The sequence below is a fragment of the Spinacia oleracea genome, chromosome 3 (assembly GCF_020520425.1).
Source record: "Spinacia oleracea cultivar Varoflay chromosome 3, BTI_SOV_V1, whole genome shotgun sequence".
Lineage (NCBI taxonomy): Eukaryota > Viridiplantae > Streptophyta > Magnoliopsida > Caryophyllales > Amaranthaceae > Spinacia > Spinacia oleracea.
This window is the reverse complement of record NC_079489.1, coordinates 155,967,921-155,975,190: the sequence shown is the minus strand read 5'-3', so window position 1 is coordinate 155,975,190 and position 7,270 is coordinate 155,967,921. Positions and strand designations below refer to the sequence as shown.

Below are 7,270 nucleotides of genomic sequence, written 5' to 3'. Positions count from 1 at the left end.
CCTTGTGATCCCTGGTGTGGGGATCTCTCAACATACATCCGCAAGGTAGAGATTGAGGGTTCGGGGGACTGTAACTACCGAGAGGAGTACTCGCTCGTCGATAACTCCAGAGGCAGGATATCCTTACTAGCTCAGCATAAATAATTGAAGGGACATGCGTTAACTATTAAGCTAATCTGAGTTGATTTTAGCAATATGCAACATATAATACTAGATCGATCGCGATTATCTGATTTAAATAGCATTAAGGGACCTAGCATGATAATCCAATTTCCCAAAAATATTATATTTGTTAGGCGTGGTAGAACAATCAGATTTAGTTAGTTTAACAGTTCATAAAAAGGGCGAGGAAAGCAATTAAATCATAGAAAAGGGGCACATTACGACGCACCCTTGAGAGGTGTGTCACGATTCTCAGAAAACTAACCACTTTGACTTTGCTATTGCTCCTTTTTATTTAACGAATCTCAAATTAGGGGACATGATACGTTCTGTTCGATTTATGGATCGATTGCGACAGAACGCGTGAACAATTTCGCAGCGTGAGGCTTAGGCTAGGGGTTGGATCAATACTCATAATAATAATTGTGTGTTGTGTGTTCTTTTCACGTCGAACTTAAGACCCTATTTATAGAAAAGAGTTCGTGGAAAGATAGAATTGCAGAACTCTAATCCACGAGGAATTAGGAAAAAACACGTACCAGGTATTTTCAGCGCCCAAGCCTGGGCGCCGAAGATTTCGGCGCCCAGCTCTGGGCGTTGAAAATAGGATCCAAGCAATTTCAGCGCCCAGGGCTGGGCGTTGAAATTGCTGTTTGGGCCGTTTCTTTGTCAGATTCGGACTCTTAGAATCCGGAGTGTATGAGACTTAATCGAGTCTTTTAGTGCGTATTAATTTTATGACGGAATGCGTCTGGGCCCGTTACGAACTCTAGGCTCGTTAGGATTTCGATCAATACGTAACTCTTATTTTCGAATCGTATTAGGAATAGGATTCTCTCGCAGTTTCTATCTCATTTAGGATTTATGTTGGAGTGCAACATCTAATTCTGACAGGTTTCTATCTTTTATGATTTGCCACTTTTAACAGCTACCCATTACGGCAGTTACTATTTTTAGCAGGTTTCCATAAATGGCAGGTTTCTATAAATAGCAGGTTTCGGGTGAAATGAAAAGGAGAATTGAGATTCGTTATTTTATAGGAGATGCGTTGTCAAGTGAAGATTTATGTTTTCATCATCGAATCTTCCCTTTCGGGAATGGGGACAAAAGTAGGTGTCTAAACGTACGAATCACAATAAATGGCCAAAATCGTAGTGTGAATAGTGTAAAAACAAATGGTGCAATATTTCCGGAACGGAGAAAGTATATTTACTGATTTATTTCTTTCTTTGACATAGGCTACTGAAATAATTTTAGTTTTATACAGAGTACTAAAAGAAATTTACATGTTGCGGAACGTGATTACATGATAGATTGTGTAACATAATCAATGTATTTATGTACAGAACAAATGAAAAATGCAAGTGGTTTTAACTTTTAAGTGTGCTTATCACTATCAAAAAAAGGTAACACAAGTGTACGGGATACTCCCGTAGGCCCAATTCTATACCAGAATATCATATTCTAGTGTTATGGGCTCAAAGTGCAATAAAGGCCAAGGCCCAATCTATGACCTAATACTCCATCAAACCCCTATAAATACTCATTTATGGGGGAAGGTAAACTTAACTTCTCTACACTCTCTACCCCCTCCTCTCTGTACTCCATCTCTTTTATGATATATTACTAATGTTGGGCGTCGGAGGCTCCGATCCGGGGAACCTCCCTCGGGTTCGGGGTTTACTTTGCAAGAAATCACCTCCACATTCAAGATATGAAGATCCGACCACACCACCGATTCCAATACGAAGGAGGGGCACAATAACAAATCATTGTGCCACGAATATCCGATTGGAGTAGAGAAAGAGAGTTCACTGCCAAACTCAAGTTAAAAACAAAACTGACTTATTCAATCTACCACTAGAATTCACAAAACCATACGTTACCTGACTGGAGGGTATTTCCATATTCCAGATCTAAAGTTAACATAGCACATAGTTCTTCTCCTCGAACATATCAAAGAAGTTGATGAAAAAACCATTGCAAAATCAAAGAGCCGACTTTACCTTCTATGCAAACACAAATAGCCGGCTGTTAAGCATCAATTATGGGTAAAGAAATTGACCACAGTATATTGTCGGTCAATTTAAAGAAGAAGACGGAAAGTTAAGCATCAATTGTGGGTAAAGAAGTTGCTCAACGTGAGTATTAAAGCAACAGGAAGGGTTCAGATGCCAAAAGAACCGATTAAATCAACGCTATCGGTGCTTCTCCTACCGACTGGTATGCTACCGGCGTCACCGGATGAGTGCCGTTTTGGTCCGCTAAAGGTGACGACACCAGAACACCGATACCGCAGCTAAGATTTTTCTCCCCTTATTTACGCGATTAAGAGGGTGTTTTAATTCTTCAATGCTCATCCATGATTAACTTACCCATTAAATGGCTGGTTAAAAGTACCTTGCCGACTGGCTTATTGCCAGCTAAAGTTATCTGATTTACTCCAAGGATAAGTCATACCAATGCCATTTGATTTATGGCTGACTTGCTTTCTCCATATCCCAATAAACTATAGATTATTTACTAGCAGGTGATTAATTATTACCTGATTTACTACCGGGAAAGTCCATAACCCATAGTCTGATAGTCACATACCCTTTAAATTGTTGTCAGCCCTGTGTGTAAAATAGTTGTTATGATGATGTGTGTGCATGAATTTCCACAAGTACTCCTTAACGTTCGTTTCCCAGCAAGTACAAAGAGTAATAAGATTTATTGTCAGTCATTGTGGTTTGCAGTCGTACTATTTCTCTGTCACATAAAAATTACAAGGTGGATGAATTCCCTCACTCTCCCTTGTCACCTTACGCATGTAATAATCCTATGTTTTTAAATAGGTTACCATCTAGCCATAATGGACAATACAATTGTGTTAGTGTTACTTCTAACCCATTACCTATAGATTTGGGTCCAAATCTTCGCCATTTACAAATGGGTAAAGTTTTTTGTCTACTCTCTGTCGGGTCAAACTTAGAAAGTTACTACCAGTTTAATTTGCACATGGTCTAAATTCTTACCATCATAATCTTACCGTAAGGTACATGCCTTATACTTTGCTGTCAGCTTTGATATTTTCAGCAAACTACTGTGCTACCTGCTTTTGTTTCCAGTCGCACTAAATTGTTGTCAGCCTAAAGTGGTAAATTATAATCAGCAAAGAGTGGTAATCTCACCCCATACCCCTTTATGTTTTATTTGTTGCCAAATGCGATGCTTTTTAATTCGCTGCCAGTCATATGCAATCAGCAATCCGTCTAGACATGAATTGTCTACTGACCAAATCCCCTCTAGACTCAGAGGAGTGAGTCATGTTGTGAGAGTTTTCCAAAAATCATAATCTAGTACCATTTAATTTACTACCGGTAGATACCAGTCTTATTTGCAAAATCAAAGTCCATACCGGTCTTTTTAAGCGGCATCGACTTAATTCATTTGTTGTTAGCAAGAGTTTAAGTACTCCAACTGTCTTGTAAGTTCCCACGTGTTTGTTAAGTGTATATTATGCAACATCTTGTAATAATGAATACCAAGGGCCACCTACTTTCCTACCAAGAGCTTGCTATTTTTGTTTCTTAAAAAACCGAGTATGTATATTCATAATTACGTGATAATAGGCGGATGCAACCATTTTATTTGCAACCGCCATTTTAAACGGCCTAAGTCGTTAGGTGGTGTTTGATAAAACTAATAAGTTCAATAGCCAGAGTAAATCTAATTTATGATTTAATTGTAAGATCGAGCTATCATTCATTCATTTGTGATTTACTGTCCAAGTATTAAAATTTTCTGCCAGCGAAATCCTTGCCATGCTATGTGCTACTATCTAAAGGGAATTGCAAACCATAGTATAGAAGTTTTTGAAAAATCACACTCATACCATTTAGTGAGACTGTGTGCTACTGTCTAAAGGGATGTCGGTCTAAAAGTGTTAGGGCCCATACCTTCTAATTTTATCACTGATTGTGCTAGAAGTAAATTTAAAATAAAACAAGTAATATAAAATAAAAATTCTTGCTAGCAGCCTGCAACTCTGCAAGGCCATACCTTGTACCAAGCAGCTTTGTACCACACCTAAACATAAGTGTCAATCACAATCTCTCTGTCATACCATAAGTGTTGATGAAGTCAGACTTAGTCTATATTTTATTGAGGAATAGTTCATACTTCCCGTGTCGGTTGAAGTTAATAAGAAGATTTATTGTTTGCAGGAGCTTCTCATAATACAATTGTTGGGTAATAGCCCCTGTCATCGAATTTATTGCATAAAGTGTTGTGAAAAAAGGATATTCTTACCATATAATTCGCAACCGGCCTATTTCTTGATGGACCCGTAAATATGTTGATTACCAAGGGCTTAGCTCACTCACCGTCAAAGATAGTATTAAGCACTCTAGTTTGTGAATTATACAAGGGTCGCAACTCCAATCTGAATACCATGGTATATTGCTTCAAGTTGTGTTGGTAAAGGGTAGTAGTAGCATACCTGTATTAAATATTTTTGGTAGTAATAAGATTTAGAATCTTATACCCATTTGTTGGTCATGATATCAAGTTTTTTACAGATTTAAATAAAGCATAGTGCATTCATATGGTGGTTAAAGGTTATTAAGAGTCTCATTACATATACAATCCCATTTGAAAGCGGAAAGTGGCCAACTTCAGTTTGTAAGTAATTCGTTTGATATGTATGATATAGGTGCTTAATCCAACCATTGCCTCGCATTTTCCGAGTTGAAGTCTAGTCAATCCCATGATAACCTATGAAAGACATTTCATCATTTACGGACGTAAGCAGAAAATTTCTGAAAAACGGATAAGCGGGCAACAATTACAACACTTCATCGTGCGCTAAGCAGGAAAACTCTGAAAAGATAAGCTTGCAGCAATTACGATAAAAGTCAGGAAAGTCTCCCTAAATCCTTATTGTATATGCTTGATGTTAAGTATGGTTATACGTGATTATATGCATGAGAAGGGAACTGCTTCTTAATTATTCATTACACTCACATGAAGTATGTGGTTCAGTGGTTACACTCCTAAGACACAAAGTCAACCTAAAAAGAAAGAGAAAAGCACTATGATCTTAAGGTGATATGTTGTTCCAACTATGTTAGCTAGTACCAATCATGATGTATGTTGCAACGAATCAGGCTTAGAGGTGTCAAGTTTCAATAAGGTTAAGCCTTTAGCGACTTGACTAATCGGAAGTAATCGTGTCCAATTCTCTTGTATGTTGTTAGTTGTAGCCAACAAATACAGTCGTCGTGGAATAAAACATTTAATATGGACTCATCTAACTGCCAAGCATGTAAAGTTAGTCGTACCACCAATAAAGTTCCACAAATGGCTTAAATAGTCTATTTTCCCTTTAGTAAGGAGTCTTGGTATTGTCCCTAAATAGTCCGCATTATAATTAGTGCTGCAAGAAAGTTTTTATCAAATTTGAGGGACTAGCAGGTAAAATGTAACACAGTAATGGCCCAAAGTTTTTTCTTAAAGTAGCAGTGAAAGAGTAAAGGGGTGGCATTCCCTAAATGGTAGAAGCTTGGACTGACTTCGAGTCAAATAATCACACACTCACTCATATGAGCGTATGAGCGTATCATATCCTAAATATGTCATGTAGTATTAGCACCTAAAATTAAGCCTTGGTTTAAGGGTACTAAAGAATAAATAGAATGCCATAACATTTCTCAAATCTCGTTATTGAAGGAAATAATGCCCTTGGTCCAAGTATGCATTCTATGTTAAGTCTAATAAATGCGGTTCAGTATTAATTAACAAGTTAATAATTCAGTGAGATCAAGTGAGCTGAATGCCTAGCTAGAGGCCGCTTCAGTTCAAGTGGAATTAATGATATTAATCCACAGCTTACTCTTGACTGAACCCGTAGGGTCACACAAATAGTACGTAAACGGATCAAGTATTTAATGACATTAAATACTCCATCTATGAATATTCGGAACCGACGGATCTTGGTTTCAGTGGGAGCTAAGATCGTCACAGGCAAGAAATGAATACTCCGGAAACGATGATATTGCCGGAAACGGAAATATGGATCGTATCGGAAATATAAATATTATCCAAGTCGTAGATGTTGTCGGAAACGGAAACATGGTACGTATCGGAAAATATTATCGGAAATGGAAATATTGCTAGAATCGGAAATATTGCCGGAAACGGAAATATTGTCAGAATCGGAAATATTACCGGAATCGGAAAATAATTCCGGAAACGGAAATATTAAATATTTGTTCGAAACGGAAATTAATTCCGGAATCGGAAATATTAAATATTGTTCGTATCGGAAATGAATTCCGGAATCGGAAAATTTAATCGGAAACGCATCGTACGAATAAGCATCGGACGAGGCCTGCCGGACGAGGCCCAGCACGAAGCCAGGCCATCGCCCAGCAAGCCAAGCGCGCCGCACAAACAGCCACGCCAGGCCCAGCGCAAGGCCAGGCCCAGCAGGCTGCGCAGCGCGCACAGCACGCGCAGCGCGCAGCGCGCGCGGGCGCTGCGTGGGCTGCTGCTCGCGCGCACGCATGGGGGCCCATCGTGGCTGCCGTGCGTGTGTGTGCAAGTGTTTGTGTTCGTGCACGTTTCCTAAAACATGCAGAGTTCGGTTAATGATTAAATTCCTAATTCTATTTGATAAATTAATTAAATTAGAGTTCTTGTAGGATTCTAGGTTTAATTAATTTGTATCTGAATAGGATTTCGATTCCCTTTCCATACCCCTATAAATATGAGGCTAGGGCTCACAATTTATAAAGAAGTTTTAAAAGTATTCAAAAGTGAGTTTTTGAGAGAAAATTAAAACACACATCTTGCTCATAAAAGTGCCGAAATTTTCTAGTACCTTAAGGGCGATTCTAGTTGGTCAATCTTAAGGCGGATCCGGACGTGCTGTGGACTATCTACGGAGGGACGACACTTGGAGTCCTAAAGACTTGTTCTTGTTCGGTTCGGGCGCAGCTAGGGAGGGCACGCAACAAAGAGTATGCATCTAAATTATGCTATATGATTACGTGTAAATAATATGTTGTCCTGGGTTAATGGTTGTTTCCGCATGATCTATGTAATGTCATATGTATCATAACCT

At 38.7% G+C, this 7,270-nt stretch overlaps 1 long non-coding RNA gene across 1 annotated transcript; it reads left to right on the top strand.

The window, feature by feature from the left end:
- The first annotated feature begins 1,404 nt into the window (after positions 1 to 1,404).
- On the top strand, positions 1,405 to 5,459 carry LOC130470593 (uncharacterized). Its single transcript, XR_008931290.1, has 2 exons — positions 1,405 to 2,432; positions 4,859 to 5,459. It is a non-coding gene; the product is annotated as an uncharacterized lncRNA (long non-coding RNA).
- Positions 5,460 to 7,270: the final 1,811 nt, after the last annotated feature.